Here is an 18,264-nt window from a genome sequence, read left to right as displayed (position 1 = left end):
AATGCAATTGGTCCCATAATTTTTGGACCAATAGTGAGAGAGATATGAATTTTTTGAAGTAAAATGAAATAAAAGGAATAAAGTGGATTAAATCAGAAATTAGAAAAAACCACGTGCGTTGGATGAGATCTCATTAATTGACGTGGAGGGTTTAATGGCGATGAGTTGCCCGCGTACCATAGTCCAAAGTCAATGAGAAACACAACGAATTAAATAAAGTCAAACAAATAGAGAGCTAAGATTAGATCTGGACAAAGCAATGAATGGTCTAGATTTGATCTGGAAACCAGACGGTGGTCAGCGCCACCGTCTTCTCCGGCCAGCTCCAGCGAAGTCCATAAATTACAAAGAAATAAATGTGAACCAAAACGCGCGATCCAGGTATCAAACGAAAGGTGGAGTGATGTACATCACTCCTATACCAACCAAATTCACTCTAGATTCCTATTGAAAGAGAAATCAGAGGTGGAAGTTTTGTGGTGTTCAAATGAACTCAATGATTTTCAAAAATTGAAAGCACAATAATGTTGCCTCTATGCGGAGGACTTCAGATCACACAAAAACAAGGTAAATGGAACCATATACAAGCTGTTTCGAAGCAAAATTCAGTTGAGGAAAACCTTTGAATTGTGAGGAATTGAGTCAAGATCCTTGGGTTCTTTTGCAAACAGAAAGCTCTATGGAACAAGGTGAAGAGGTCTAGGAACTTTTAGATCTAAGAAAACAGTCGAGAAAACTGAATTCTAGATCTGAAATTTTTAGAGAAAACAGAGAGTTCCTTTGGTGTGAGTGTGTGGATTCAATTCAGTAGAGGTTCAGGCGCCTTCAGGTTGAAGAATTATGAAGCTATGGCATGGTATTTATAGATGGAGGGAGCTGCAAGCATGAACAAAAATCGTATGCATGGGAGAAGAGGGCCTCCATGCATGGGCCTGTACAGGCACATGGAGGGCCCAATTCTGATTGGAATTGAATGTTTATATCACAATTAGATGGAATGGACATGAAGAAATGATATCATGAGCTCATGCAATGTGTTTGAAATGATTTTCACAAAATGCACTATAATATTCAAGCCTTCGAAAATACCATGTCCAAACTTGAAATGCTACCTCATGAGTAATGGTTGGAAAGCTTGTTTCATAAGGAACAAATGTCATGTTGATCAAAACTCCATTTGGGCCTTGGAAATTAATGAAAATTGAGCTTGAAGTGTAGGGTGAAAAACATGCATATGTGAAATTTCCAAAATTGGCCAAAGTTCAAGCCCTTCTGTTTCGATGATGCAAGCTCCAAATGACAAAATCTTCAACATAGACGTTGTATATATTTTCAAGGCAATCAATATGGACTTAAATTTTGCATCATTTGGATTTTTAATGAAGACGTTATGGGCACTTGAAGTTGGACTTTTTCACATTTCAATGCATTTGGTCCAAAGTGACCTATAATGTTTTGCATTATCACATGTATTTATTTTGAGATTTTACAATTTTTCTCAACATAACATTTTAAGTAGACACATTAACCTTTACAATTCATTTGATCCCACCTAAAAATCATGAAAAATGAATGAGTTATGTTCTTGGGAAGTTGTCCTAAAATTAGGGTTTCAGTCAAAATGACCTATAATGTTTTGGAATGGATGATGACCTTCCAAGCTTCAAATCAATTTTTAATTAACATTAAAGTTGTTCATATGGTCCTTAAGAACATTTTTTCTCTTAAGATCATCTCCATTTGACCAACACATAAAAAGTTAGGTCTCAGTGCATTTCAAAATAGTCAGATGAATTGACTGATCAACTTCTCAAGTCCAAACCTCATATCTTGATGAATTGATGATTGAGGACACTCAAATAGGTTCAAATATGAATGAAATGATGCATTAAAGAACTTCCCTTGATGGTATTTGACCATGGGCTGAGCTTGCTTCATGAGCAAGGCATAGTTGATGACCAGATGAATTAGGGTTTCCTTGGGAAACAAGCCTCAAGCCCCTTGATTTACTTTGATCAAAAATGATGAATTAAGACACTTGGGAGGCATATTTGATGGATTAGAGCTTCGGGAACCATTTCCATGCTTGCTTTCATCTTCTCTTGACCATATCATTGCACAAAGGATCTCCTAGAAGCTTTGGATCTTGTGACTGCTCAAGCTACAAACAAGAGATGTTAGTGACATATTTTTGTGCTTTTGGTTAGTAAATAAAATGAGAAACACAATGATATACAATTCAAGAATGCTTGGTGATCTCAAACCAACTCACAAGAGATCCCACCCAAAGGTAAGGAGTCAAATGCTTATGATCCTTGAGGCAATGCCAATGCAAATGTTATGATGCCATGAGGGATCTTAGGGTCAAAATTAGGGTCTTACAGGCGATCCAGGCAAAAGTTAGGGACATAAAAAATGAATATACATATCCCGCTAGATTGAGTACCTCACCCTGGGGAAATCTAGGCAAAAATTAGGGATTTGGCAAGTAACTGCATCCTGATAAGACTTGTTTTGTAGCTATCTTCTGTCAAATATTTTCGCTCAGTCATCATCAACTGAAGCTTCAAATACATTGGATTCAGAGTTGGTGGAGAAACGGTCATTATGTTCTATGTATCCCTTTTTCCATGTATATCACCAATTTCAAATTTGTAAAGATCCATGGAGTTTCGCCATTTGCGCACCACCACTCTATCAAATAAATTTAAGCCTTTATCCAATTCTTTGCACTCTTATTTGTTTCTGTTTAACAAGTGTTTTCATGTTTTAATTGATAAATATCATTGTTTTAAACAAATAAAATTTTATAAATTGCTTTGAACAAAATGAACATTCACAATGACTGAAAGGATAGTCGAAACGTCTTTAGTGCTCTCCCAAGGATAGTATGATTTCCAAAAGGTAAGACAGTTGTTCATGTTCTGGCATGCTTATATCCTCTTCATCAACTTTCCGTTGTTTCCTCGGAAAGAAGTTGTCTAGAGAAATTGGCGAAGGGCCTGTTTCCCTTTTCATCCCCAACATGTCACGTGTTGACAAAGGATTCATTTCTGATCCCCTCAGCCAAGGCAGTTTCTTTTGATGGGTGCCTACAGTTTACCCCCTGCATGTTTGCTTGACCCGAGTTTGATAATTTATATCCTCTTCGTGTTTGAAGATTTCTTCTAAGTAGTGAGAGATGCTAAGGAAGATGTGTTTGTTCTTTCCCCAGCGGAGCAAATTGTTCTTTCTCCCCTTAGTAGAGTTGGTTTCTCCAGCAGTTAGAAAGATTTATTTTGATTGATGGGTATCTGTTTGGTGTTGGTTCCCCAGTAGAGTTTTCTTCTATGACAGGTCTTATTGATATTCAGATACCTGTTCCCGAGAACTGATGAGAAATCCCCGGCAGTCGGAAGTTGTAACTTTGCATGTCCCCAGTTGTGATCAGTGTCTTCCCGTGTTTGATGCATCCTCACCAGAGCTGATTTCTCCTGTGGGTCTCGCCTTTCTTTTTGAGGATGTTGCGCCAGATGTCCGTTCGTGGATTTTGAGCCTATTTGTGTTAGATATGTCTGTCTGTCAGCATTAATCATACACAAATCATGCATATACCTGGATAATCATAGCATTCAAATATTCATGATGCATTCTTTTCCATATATCTTTGCTTGTTATTTTCTGTTGTTGGTGAAATGTTCTTCCCCAAGCAGATGCTCGTGTATGATCTCTTCATATAGAGTTAGCCCCATAGGAAGAAAGTGTCTATCTTTCCTTCTTTATTCCCCACTGAGTTATATCCTCGTGGATGATTATTGTTTCAGTTTCCACCCCAATTATGCATCGGGACGGAATTGCTCCCCTGAGTTATGTCCTCATCGGGTGGAGTCTTGTTTGATTGTGTCTCTCTAGTTTGTTCCTGGATTGACTTTCCTTTCTTGTTATACCCTACAGTTCCCTGTAGTTCCCTGCAGTTCCCTGCGGTTCAGTTGTTCAATTGCTCAGTAACCAGTAATTGTTCATTTTCTCCCCAGCAGATTTCTGTGGTTTTCGACCCAGTAACCGGTAGATGTAATCCCCTCTTTGTTGGTTATCTTTACCCAGTAGCCGGTATTGATATTCCTTCGTTTTGAGTATACCACCCAGTAACCGGTGATATATCTCTTGGATGATTGCTTTGTCAGGAAATCTATCCCTTGCGAGTCATCTTTCATTTACTCTTGTTTGGTAATGATTGTTTCTTCTTCTGATTGGTCATCATTTTATACCCAACAACTGGTACCCTGATGTCCTTTCTTTTCGGTTGATTTATCCTTTATTAACCCAGTAACCGGTTGTGGATAATCTTCCATGCGAGTACGTTATCTATGTTATGACGGTAATAGATAATATATCTCATGCTCTCTTCAGTCGAAGTCTTCTTCTTCCCCAGTTAAGTTAGATTCGTATTTCCTTGTGGAATCGAATGCCCATCCTGTAAGTCAAGTTTGTTCTTTCAGCCCTCCTTTCGGATGATGAGTGTCTTAGATATGTTCCCAATTCACGCCTGGTTGGCCCCTATTATATGCCCAGTAATCGGTATCCCTGGTGTTCCTTCCTTCTGCTCCCTATTATGACTTTTGTCCCATGTGGAGTCAGATTTTCCTGAGTTGAGATGTGCTCTTGGGTCTTCCTCAGATGTTTCGGATGATTGATATCTCTCACCCTTATACCGGTCTTAGATATTCTTTCTCCTTGAGCATGTTGTTCTCTCACCCAATAACCGATGTTTTGATAACATATCTCTCTTTGAGTTTATTACCCAGTAACCGGTAATATCTCGTTGTTTCTTCCTCAGCTGAGTCCTTTGGGGACATCCCTGTCGGAGTCTGGATTTTTATCTGATGTGTCCTTTGCAGATAGTCTTGCTGTATTGGCATATTCCTCAATACATGTATCTTTGAGTCAGCTCGAGTCTTTCCATCGATTTATTTTCATGGAACCCCTTCGTGTCTTCCAACAATTTTTCCAAGTCGTGACCTGCTCACGCATTTTTTTCTTGTATTCCCCAGAGTCTCTGTGTCCCTAGTGAGTATGTTACTCCTATGGATTTTTCAGTCTCTTATGATTTCTTTTCCTTTGTGGCAATCATTCACCATGAAGATTTTATTTTGCATGCATACATTTGCATCATGAGGTCTCTTAGGGACCAAAATTCGTCCCTTTGTTATTATTTAAGCCCATTCTACCGCGTCGAGACGAAGCTTTTAACCTTCATATCTCCGGCTAGAATGACCTTAAATAGGGACATCTGTAAGACCCTAATTTTGACCCTAAGATCCCTCATGTCATCATATTATTGCTCAGTGCATTGCCTCAAGGATCATAACATGTTTGGTTCCTTGACCCTAGGGTTGGGATTTGTGTGAGTGTTTTGAAACCACCAACCATGCTTGTATTGTATATTATTGCTTTTCTTATTTTAATTACTAACCAAAAGCACAAAATATGTCACTAACTCTTTTTGTTTTGAAGCTCAAGTGATCATGTACTCCCATGCTCCTAGGAGGCTCCTAAGCTCAATGAAGTAGCTAGATGAAGATGAGAAAAAGCATGACAATGGTCCACAAATATCCTAATCATCATACATGTCTCCCAAGTATCTCAATTTTCCAATTTGATCAAGATAACCCAAAGGGCTTGAGGTTTGTTTCCCAAGGAAACCCTAATTCAACTGTGCTTTGATTGTGCCTTGCTCATGAAACAACCTCAACCTATGATCAAATTTAATCAAGGGAAGTTACTTAATTCATTATTTTATGCATATATGAGCCTATTTGAGGATCCTCAATAATTCATTCATCAAGATTGGAAGTTTGGCCTTGAAAAATTGACCAGTCAAGTCATTTGACTAAACTGAGGATCACTGAGATACAACTTGTGATGTGTTTTTCAAATGAAGATGACCCCAAGGGAAAAATTTGTTCTTAATAACCATATGAACAACTTTTATTTTCTTCAAAAATCCATTTGAAACTTGGAAGGTCATCATTCATTTCAAAACATTATAGGTCATTTTGACTAAAACCCTAATTTTAGGTCAACTTCCCAAGGACATAACTTCCTTAATCTTTATGATTTTGAGGTGAGACCAAATGCATTGGAAATCTTAAGATGTTTAATTCAAATGTTATGTTGGACAAAATTTCATAATCCTAAAGTAAATACATGTGATAATACAAAACATTATAGGTCACTTTGGACCTAAGTCATTGAATTTGAAAAAAGTGCCCAACTTAAAGTACCCATAACTTTCTCATAAAAAATCCAAATGATGCAAAATTTGAGTCTAGATTTAGCATATTGAAAAGATATACAACTTTGAGGTTGGAGGTTTATTCATTTGAAGCTTGCATCATAGAAACAGAGGGCCTTGAAGATGCTTGCATTTGGTGAAAATTTTCAAAGAGGAACTTAAACATGTTTTGTGCCCAAACTTTCACAACCAGTTTTCACTAATTTCCAAATGCCAAATGAATTTTTGCCCAACATGACTTTTGTTCATTATTTCAAGGGCTTTCCAACCATTACTCATATTACTTTTTTGGACTTTCCATGTGTGACTTTCGAAGAGCTTTCTTTTTATGTCCATTTTGGCATTTCATGATATAACTTGATGTGCAAGCTTGTGTAGTTCATTATGCACGTCCAATTCATTTCCAGTTGGTATCAGCAAGGATTTGCAACCATCATTGGGTCTTACATGCACTTGTACAGGCCCATGCAAGGAGAATTCAAATCCCATTCACACGAGGGAACCATGACTTGCAACCCTCTTCAGCTATAAATAAGTGTTCATTCTCATTCTATTGGCAACCAAGTGGAGATCTGAATTGCTGCTAAATTGAAATCCCAACCCTCACTAAAGGAATTTTCAGTTTTCTTTCTCTTTTTCAAGCTTGAAATTCAACATCATTAGTTGATTTTCAAAGCTCAATTCCTTAACATATCATCTCCATCACCTTCCAGAGCAAAAGCAGATCAAGATCTTGGAGAATTTGTGGTATTTGAAGCTTCATTTCAGAGGTAGAACCTCAAAGTTTTTTGATCTAGATCTTGCAATTCAATATGATTTTCTTTGGTTCGTGTGGTTTTCTGAAGTCCTCTCACTTGAGGCGGGCCAGTGGTGGTCTCAATTGTTCAAATCGTGTCATTCCAGTTGACACACCATGATTTTCAACCTCACATTTCTATCTAAATATGAATGGTGAGGATGATCCATGGTTACAGTGGTGATGTACATCACCTAAGCTTCATTTTGATGTCCTTACATTTCATTTTCATTACAATTTATTTTCCTGTGCGTGGTGGCCGGAGATTGTTGGATCGCCGGAGAAGAAGGTGTTTTCCACCGCCTGCACCACGTGTGCGTATTCAGAACCATTGGATCATGCTTCCACGTTATAATCCGGGTCATTCCTTGTGTTTACTTATTTTAAATCATTGTGCTGCGCGCTTGACTCCAGCATACCATGCATCCGCGCCTCTGAGCCATTTGATCATGCCACGTTAATTAATGAATTGATCATGTGACGCTGAATTTTTCTATTATTCCTATTTTCTATTAATTTCATTTAATTCCTTTTATTTTCAAGAATTCATAAATATTTTATTTGAAGTCACAAAAATATGAGACCATGGCCAAAAAAATTCTTGAAAAATCTAGTTTCATATTATGATTTTTAATTATTTTTGCAACTTCATTTAATATTTTTTGTGAATTATTTGGTTTTTAATAGTTTTAATTCATTTTTAATTACTTTCTGATATTTGAAAAATCCAAAAAATATTTTAATAACACCTATGGATCATGATAAGTCAATGAAAAATAGTCTCATCAATTTCTTATTTTTTTTAGATTTATTTGAGATTTTAATTCATATTGTATTATTTTTTATTGTTTTTAATTGTTTTTAAATAGTTTCTGATTTCAAATATTAGTGAGAAAATTTGTCAAAGTTTGTTTGACCATGTTACACCTATGAGAATTTAATTAGACTTGTTGAAGTTGATTTGAATTAAATTTGAGGTTTGACCATATTTTGTTTATTTTATTTTGCATTTCTTTTTAATTCAAAAATTACCAAAAAAATTATGGTTGACTTGTAATCTTCATTTATTTTCTGTTTGGAATTGATTGATGATGACTTGATTCACATTTGATCAATTGAGTTTGATGCTTGAATTCTCTTTTCATCCATTTCATTTTCATCCCTTTCTTTTTATCATTTTTGGCCAATGAGTTAATGTCTTATGGTTGATCTTGACAAGTGAGAGGTTTAACCTTCTTTGATCCAAACCAAACTTAACTTGATCCAAGATCAAGTGAGTTGTTTTGTGTCCAAGATAGGTTGCTTCTTGGTCAAGCAAAAAACCTAAAGTCCATACAAGGCCCTTCCCCTTTTGTTTTGGCATGGCAAGTTTATGGAGTTTGGTTTACTAGTCATGACTTCTAACTTGTGTTTATTTGCCTATAGTTTTATTGACCGACCTCCGATAGGTGTGACTACTACATTAGTCCACTTACGATTGCTTAACATAGCGCTACATTGTCTTATGACAAACTAACATAACCATACTAATTACTAACTTTAATTTGAGCATTTAATTTCTTGCCCTTTACTTTAATGTCATTAATTTATTGCTCATTTATTCATATTGCTTTTCACTTTGCTCACTTAAGCACATATTTTATGTTTATGTCATTTTTCTTTTGCTCATTTGAGCTCATTATCGTATATAAATATATTGTTGTCTTCCGATTGCTTTGTCTTTGTTTTGTGTGAACCTAATGCAAAGAGGAGAAAGGACTTAGAATTAGGACATACCCATGCTTAAAGGAGTTCAAGAGAAACTAGGCCTCATGCCTTTAGAATGCTAAACTTGTTGAAGAGCAACTAGGCCTCATGCCTTTAGAATGCTAAATTTCAAAGTTGACTTTAAAGGATTCCTCATCCAAACCTATTCTTTGTCCATTCCTCTTATTATGTTGTTAACTTTTTGATGTTTGCTCTTGTATGATAGGGATTCCATCTTGAGATAGTAAAGAGGACCATTGTCATGAGTAGCCAAGTTAAGAGAAACAAGCCAAATGGAGATCCTAGGAGCTTGAATCCAAATTTTGATTGATTGCTTGATTGTTTGATTGTTTGCCAAGTCCAAAGGAAAGGAGCATCTTGAATCATTTCTATGATTCCAAGAAAAGGAATTCCAAGGGTTTATCTTCCCTCTCTTATCTTTGCATTGCTTTAGGACTAGCCCTTCTCTTCTTCTCCTCACTCTAACCAAGCCAAAATCTTTTCTTCAAACTTTGACTTTGTTTCAAACTAGAAACCTAGGCCTTATGCCTTTGACTTTTCAAACTCCTTTCATTAATACTCATTGTGAATAAATCTTAATCCAACTTTAACTTAATTTTGTAAATAAATCTAACTTGTAAATATAACTCATTTAAAGTTGTATTTTTGGTTCCAATGGCCACATTTGTTAAAACTTTTTCATAAATATTAGTCATAGGTTTGAGTTATCATAGTGGTTGATGTAAATTTCACCTCATCCTTAGTGATTGGATTATAGTCTTCCATACTTATTATAGGGTTAACCCCTCACTAGTATGTTGAAGCCTTCCTCACATGGTGGATTGTTGGTATAGGTTGATTTTTCTCCCTTTGATAACAAAAGACCTTAAGGCTTTTGATTAAAATCAATTCACCAATCTTTGAGATTTTTTACCCCGAACTACGAGGTTTTGATCCTCCTTTGTGATGGTACGTAGGCAATGAGTTCATCCATTCAAACAACAAAATTTGTAAATGTAATCTATTATTTTCTCATCCCTCCAATCTCTTGAACATACTTTCACAAATACCAACCTACAACACATATTTTCAAAAAGGGTTCCCTTAGAGTACTAAGGATGTTTTGGGTGCGTAAAACCTTCCCATTTCATAACCAACCCCCTTACCCGGATCTCTGACATTTTTATTAGTTTTTGATTTGATAAAACTTCTTACTTGGCTTTTGTTCGCTTTTTAGCATTTCCTTTGGACATATAAAAGTGTGGTGGCGACTCGAATTGTATGTTCACTTTTGGTTTAGTCAATAAACCTAAAGGTAACGAAAACCCCGCTACATTGACTAATGAATGATATGAGATTTCTTCTTTTTTTAGCCAAAGGATAATATAATAAACATAGATTTTTTAGGGGGGTTGGGGGGTTCGTTCCAATCTATTAATGAACTATATCATTTTTAAATCATTAATTTAAAATTAGACTATACCATAGGCACATTCTAAATACACACTTCAACATGGAATGTGATCAAATTAAAGTTGAGTAATAGGGGAAAAAATTTAACAACCCCCCCCCCCCCCCAACATTTATCCCTCTACACCAACAATAAATGAATTTTGACCAAAATGTCCATGTATAAATAGTTTAATTTTCCAAAAAAATTATTTTTCCTCATTCTAATCTTAAGTTCTCTGAGCAATTGAGAGAGTGAGAAAATGTTTTTTTCGTACCACAAGCCTTTGAACCTAGTTATTCTATCCACAAAAACTTAACTGGAAGTCTTTGTACCATGATATCAGATCCACAAAAAGCCACTGAAAGTCTTACTTCTATGTTATCCGATACATACATTGTCACTCGGAAAATTTACATCCAAGTTTTCTGATCCTCAAAGTTATCACTAAAAGTGTTGCAAGTAAGTCACCCCGTGTTGTTTTTAAGAATAACCCATCGGAGAACATTGAGACAAGATATTCAGTGAAGGGAACAAGACTACCAAATGTATTTTCTCATGTTATTCGAGGTGAACTATTTTTTAGCCACCAAATTTCTTTGGTGATAAACATCCGGTTATTGTTTTTTTCAAAAATTTTTTTTTTTTTGCTAGTGGCATTAATCCGAGAACGTGATGGTTGGATTCCTTCCCGTCAAGGTGTCAGATGGGGAGATCGATAGGCGATGGATGTAAAGGATGACCATGTAGGTGCACATGAACCTACTCCATAGCCTCCAAAGTTTCTAGGAGGATCGTACGATATGCCTCTTCTTGTAAAGTATGAACATCATGTTGCTCGTCATTTATGGTACAGTAAGGTAAGTAAATCTCAAATATTTTATTTTAAATATTTTTATTTTTATAATATAGACTTTTAATATTTTTTCAAGATAAAGGTTTTAAGAAAGAAATCGAGGTTGTTGCACATGGGAGCTAGTTGATAAGATAGGTTCCACATAATCTGCTACCTGCGATATAGAGGTGATTGTGTGACTATGTTCTATATTCACTCCAGAGAATCAGTTTGTCGAGGATAGACCAAACCTTAGTATCAATATTTGCATAGAGGCGACATCCATACACATTGTCATTTCATATGTCATTTGATAAGATAACCATTACATTAGACGATGTTTCTTTTCTGTTTCACCTCCAGATTAGGGGTGAGTTCTAAGACCCTCTATCGGGTATCACTGAAGAAGCAGTTGTTCTTGTTGTTGATTTTTTAGAGTCCCATTTGAGGAGGCAACACTAGAGGTTCGTGCTTGTAGGGGTTCTTATTATGAGTTCGAATGGATGCACACCTTATTTACATGTCATCGAGTTACTTCTAGATTCAACCGTGTTGTCAGAGCCTGCATGATGATGCTGATATGTTGCACCATTTTTGTCGATAAGACTTTTACTCTTGTCGAGGCAATCTCTTTTTTACTATTTAAGGAATTGGTTGGATGTAATAGATATATTTAGGGGAAGTTGTGTTGGTCACACTCTATAAATATTTAGGAGATATTTCCATCTTTACTTGCAAGCAGCTCAATCGATAAATCACCTTGCTATAGGTATTTGTTTTTATTTAGTTTAAGTTGGTCCTTTTGGGATTGGTTGTATTATACAAAACAACATGGATTTTTTTCAAGCCGTTTCTGGTGCAAAAGGGACACATGTGAAACACGACGTTCCAACATGTGTGCTGCAACATCTGGTCTCTGGCAATAGACAAATGATATTGCTATTTTTGTTTAGAATTATTCTATTCAAGATTCACTCTACAAAGAAGATCTACAATTCATGGAGAAGAGTTAATTTAGATGTACTGGTACAACATGTGGAACGCGATGTTTCAACATGTGTGCAGTGCAACATCTGGATCTGGTCAGCAGGCCAAGATGGATGTTGCTTGGTATAAAATTTCTGATTGAGATTCAATCATATTTATTGTAGATTATTTAGCAATGTTTATTTGATTTGTTTGAGTGTTGTTCAAGATCAAATCAGATTTAAATTTGAATTTGAAATATAACAAATCATATCTTTTGTTGGAGAGATTTATGGAGCAAATCAAATCCAACTTTTTCATTTATTATTCTGGACGAATTTAATTCAGCTAATACACTTGTTAGAGGAATATGTGTTAAGATTCTCTCCAAAGGTCATCAATACATATCTGGGCAAAAGCAAGTTTGCACCTTCAGATGATATTCATTCTTTGGATCATATTTCCATGGAGATTACTGGTGGGAAAATGAAGGAATGGCCCAAGAAAAGTGGTATTCCTATAGGGTACCTACCAATCACAAATCCAAAAACACACAAATTACATCACATTACACCATTACATCACAAGAAAATTACATTACTTCAATTCATTTGTTGCAACTAATGCAAAGATAATTAACAATACAAACACCAATGACAAACCCAAAAAATAACCCATAACATTAATCTTCATCTTCAGCAAATCTTCATTTTTCTTTATCTCCCTGGTTAAACTCATAAGCTCGTCATTCTTGTATTTCAAAGATCTAATCACATCCTTTACAGGGTTGCTCATGTCTTCATAAAACCATTCAAAATAGTTACACCATTTTTCCTCAACGCCTTAAAATTACCACAACCATAAAGCTTTCTTTCGAGATTCTCATAAGTCATTGATGTCATTAATGGTGACTAAAGCTCACACTAACATATATTCCCTCTTCTTCTTAGATCGAACTGATTTGTTGAGGAAACTGAGAACCTTGATGAACTCATGGATGAAAAAGAGTAGAAATAAGAAGAAAAGTGAAGAAGACAAAAGAAGAAGACGTGATGTGATGATTATTGGGCGTAAGAAAAAAGAAGATGAATATTGAAGGCGCTTCTTTACAACAATGATAAACACGATGAATATGGATGGGTTAGGGTTAAAGATCCTTTTATATTTTTTTTAATAATAATGTCATATATTATTTTTAAAAAACTTTAAAATAAAATTAACCTAAATATAAAATAACATGAACAAATTGGAATATATTTAATACAGACTTGACAATGACACGTCACCATTAGCACTGTGTTGTCATTAGAAAATGCTCTCGGATTTAAAGAATGACTAAAATCCTTAAAAAACATAATAGGAGATTACGTAAATCGATTTTTAAAATGGGAGGACTAAAATCAGAAGAAAAAAAATGAATAATAGGAAGATCAAAGTTGTAATTAAATCTATAAAAAATTATAAAAAAACATATTGAATTACTTAATAATAAGTATTCTGATACACAAAATAAAAATCATTGGATAACATTCGACAAAGTTATCTGAAACAGATTAAAAATTAAAGAAAATACCAACAAGTTCTCTTGAAACAAAAAAAAAATAGACACCGAAAAATATAAGTTCTTTCATTAACAATATACTATCTCCGATCTTATTTATATAAAAAAAATTAGATTCATTCAATAACTAATGTATTTGATCTATAATTTCAGATACATTATGAAATGAATCTAAAAAATACACTTTTTTTTTTTTTATAAATAGGACTAGAAAGAATACATGATAAGTTAATATTTTAGAAAAACATACATACATTTTTTTCAAAGTTATAAAAGTACTCCGATAAACAAACGTAGGAGTGCAAAAAAATTTAAAAAAATTAAATTCAAAAAACTTGAGTGAAATACTAAAGAAAACCGTTAACTATAATCATCTACTTATACTCGATTAACTCTTGGGTCATCGTTTCCCCTAGAAGTTGCTTCAAATAAACCATGGAACCAATAGGTTCCTTCCATGTCCCAAGGATCCATCAAATTTCACCTTTTTGTTTTTGCTCATATCGAGAACATACATTATGGATTCCTGTTGGTCCTAGGTAAAAGCCTAGATCTCATGAGTAAGTGAATATCCACCCTGTAGAAGAAATAGGATCCTCTTCTGCCCTTTTTGTGTTGTTAGCTCTTCTTTTCTAATTCAATGGTTGATTGATCCATAAAGGCAAGACAAAAATACGTAAGAGATAAAAAAGAGACATTGAATTGAATTGAATGAAAACAAAAGTGAATGAAAATAATAAATAATAATAATAATAATAATAATCAAATCTCTTAATTTAATATAATATTCTGCTTTAGTCTCTCAACCAAAAAATATTACAAATTAGTCATTTAATTTCACTCATGTTATCTTATTTGATCTCTTCCGTTAATTTTTGACAAAAACACGTTAAGTTCTAATTACGTGGCACGATAATAAGACCATTGATATAAATTAGATTCAGTATATGTAGTTAAAGACTGATACACTATTTAAATTGCGAAAACAAAATGTATAACTATAAATAAAGAAAATACATGATTTTGGACGGACCTATTTGTTGAAGTGTAATTCAAAACCATTTTAAATTGTATTTAAATTTAATTTAAGTCTCATTTAGTTGTTCTTGTGGTAAAAATATTGAACTCAAGTTTCAGTTTGTAACAGAATTCGTCTTGTAACCGTTTTCAGTTGAGAGTAAAAGCTAGTTAAAATTCTCTCTCTTTCATCATCATCATTCTTATGCCCCAACAATTTGTATTTAGAGATATGATTCTGATTCAGGAACGGGAAACACGAGTGTACGTAAGGCGTGTGTGATTGATTATGTTCATTCAATTCACAGTGGATTAAAGATCATCTTCGAAACAGAATCACATTTCTTGATTTTGTGGGATTGGGGAACACGAGTGTTGGTGAGATTTTAGTGAATTTGCACAAGAACAAAGATGCACAGTGAAAATGGTAGCTTGAACACAAAGCTTCAGTTATTTGATCGAAAAAATTGAAATCGGTGGATGATTCAGATGTGTATGTTGCTTGGCGCTTAAGATGTTCTTGATCTCGTCAATGACGGTTACACGACGGTTGCATCAGATACAACGAAAGTGTAGGGGAAATGTGCATAGAGAAACAAGGAAGAAGGATCAGAAGGAGTTGTTATATATCCATCAGTGTTAATACTAATGTGTTTGAGAAAATTGTTGATTCAACGACGTCGAATGCTGCATGGGACACACTGCGGTGCTACAATGATGATGCATCAGTGAAGAAGGTGGAGCTTTGAAGGTGAGAAAAATATACACAAGAATGGGGGGTTGGACTTCTTTTTCTTAAACTTGTTCAGAATCTGAGATGTCAAGCTCAGATTCTGATCCTAGTAAGAGTCTGAATCAGATCAGAGTCCGACTTCAGAGTTTGTTGCACAACAGAATATAAATGCATAATTAAATAAAGAGACAAATAATATATCATGGTTCCTCTAAATCCGAGAGTAGACCAGTCCCCTTGTAGCACAAAAGATTTTCATTATAATCAACATATTACAATTTGCTCAATCAAACTAGAAAGAGACTTATGCTTAAGCCCTCAAGCAAGAGACTACTTCATTGCCTGAACAACCTGTTCAGGGCTTCCTGCTCAATCCCATAGAAAGAGACTTCTGCTCAATCAAACTCTGAAAGAGACTTCTTACTCTGCCCTCAAGCATGAGACTTCAATGCTCAATCTATCTAGAAAGAGACTTTTTGCTCTGCTCTGAAGTATGAGACTTCAATGCTTAAACCCTAGGTTCAAGACTTCTTTGCTCAAGCACTCAGCAGGAGACTTCTTTGCTCAAGCACTCAGAGAGACTTCTTACATATCTTAAACAACAGTTTCGGATAGTAATTACATATGCACTTGGTACTCTTATTAATGGTGCATATTTACAACACAGATTTTGATGTCTCCAAGATTTCTAAGATTAACAATGATAAGAAATATTAAGACCCTATTGTATAAGTTAACTGATATATAAGAGTGTTTTTGCTTGTATCAGATCCCCTTTGTATTGTGGGGTTTTTGTTGACAGCTTATTCAAAGACTTCCATAGTATTTGAATCTTTATCATATTCAGAGTTTTCAACCAAAGTCAACGAACCCATATTGATCAACTTGACCAATCATCTTCAGCACCTTCTTTATATCCTTTAACTTCCTTTTATAGGACTAGGAAAATAGTCGTTGGAGGATTTGAACATAACAAGCAAACTTGTTGAAGAAGTATGTCAAGAGAGACGTTGGATATTAATATCTGGTATGAAGCATTATTTGAATAATAGAAACTCCCTCAGTACCTTTCAAGGTACTACATATATACCAACAGGTAGAGCAGACTGAAGATGTCATATCTTTGTTTCTTGAGCCTTGAAAACCAAAACCCTAGTAGACTCTGTGTGGAAATCTGAGCCTTTGATAAGACAAGACTGCTTTGGTTTAGTATATGGATCAAATGCTTTTCAGCCTCTTAGAATATGAGCTATCATCAGAAGCTAGGTCGAGACCAGAGTCTGATGCCTTTAGATGCTTATGAACAACTACAAATTCTAATCAATCTGAATTTGAATCACTTCTTTGTGGAACTGAGTCTTTTGATAGGTTTGAAACCTTGATATAATTTAACTTCAGAACCTGCACACTTCAACAACCGTTAGTAAATCCTATTGTTCTTTAAATACTTTATTATCATAAAAACCTTTTAAGGGAATGAACAAATCTTGTTCCAACAAGCTTCAGTCTCTACATAAGCAGTATGATAATCCCAACATGAAGAACAATGCGAAGGTACCTGATTACATCTCCAGAGTGACATTGATTACAAATGAGATCAAATCTTTTGGAGAAAATATCTCTGAACAAGTAATAATTAAAAATATACTGAGATCACTTACTCTTCAATTTGATTACATTGTTGTAGCAATTTAATACTCTAAGGACCTCAACACCATGAGAATTGAAGATCTGCAGAGTAGTCTACGGGCATAAGAGTTACGTCTGATTGAGAGAAACTCTTAAAGAGAGGTGGAGCAGGCTCTGAAAGTATCTTCTGGTGAGAAGAATTAGAACTAGTCTTGGTCAGAGGCCGAGAGGAGACACGGTAATGTTTATCATAAATCAGAAGCCTCCAACTCTAATGAGAAGAAATATCATAAGGGAAATGAGGAGTTTGACAAGAAGAAGGTTCAATGTTAATATTGTAAGAAGTTTGGTCACTTTGTTACTGGTTGTTGGTCAAACAAGGAAAGGAAACCAGAAGAAGCAAACATAGCCGAAGAGATTACGATGATGAACCCGTGCTATTGATTGCTTCTGAATCTGATGGTGGATATGTGGGAGAATGGTGGTATATGGACATTGGCTTCTCAAATCACCTAACTGGAAACAAACAATGGCTGATTGGTTTTGACTCTAGAAAGAGGATAAAGATCAGATGTGCTGATGATAAGTACCTTAATGCTGAAGGAATGGGAAATGTTAAAGTCAGAGTGAAGAATTGCAAAACTGTTTTGATCAAGGATGTTTGGCATGTTCCTGGCATGAAGAGAAATCCGATGAGTGTAGGTCATCTAATTGAGAAAGGTTTCTCATTTACTATGAAGGACAAACTCTTGAAGTTGTATGATTTTGGTCAAAAGATGATTATGCAATATGAACATGGAAGCAACACAACATTTAAAGTGAATGTGGAAACAACTGAAACTAAATGCCTTAGTGTGGAAGGTGTTGAAGGTGAAAGTGAGTTGTGGCATAAGAGATTGGGGCATATGAACTTCATAAGCTTATGGCATCTGAGTTCTAAGAAGATAGTACATGGAATTCCTAAGATTGTGAAGCTTGAGAAGTCATGTGAGATATGCATGAAATGCAAGCAACCTAGATTGCCATTTGCATTGGAAGTGGATCCAAGAGAAAAACATGCATTGGGAGTAGTGCATTCTAATGTATGTGGACCATTTGAAGTACCTTCACTTGGAGGAAATAGGCAATTTGTGTAATTTGTGGATGAGTTCACAAGAATGACATGGGTAGCACTCATCGAGTTTAAGCATGAGGTGCTTGTTGAGTTTCAGAAGTTTGAGGTGAAGTCTAAAAAAAGAGTGGTCAGAAGCTGAAAGT

Source organism: Lathyrus oleraceus, chromosome 4, assembly GCF_024323335.1.
Source record: "Lathyrus oleraceus cultivar Zhongwan6 chromosome 4, CAAS_Psat_ZW6_1.0, whole genome shotgun sequence".
NCBI lineage: Eukaryota > Viridiplantae > Streptophyta > Magnoliopsida > Fabales > Fabaceae > Lathyrus > Lathyrus oleraceus.
This window is presented reverse-complemented; position numbering follows the sequence as displayed.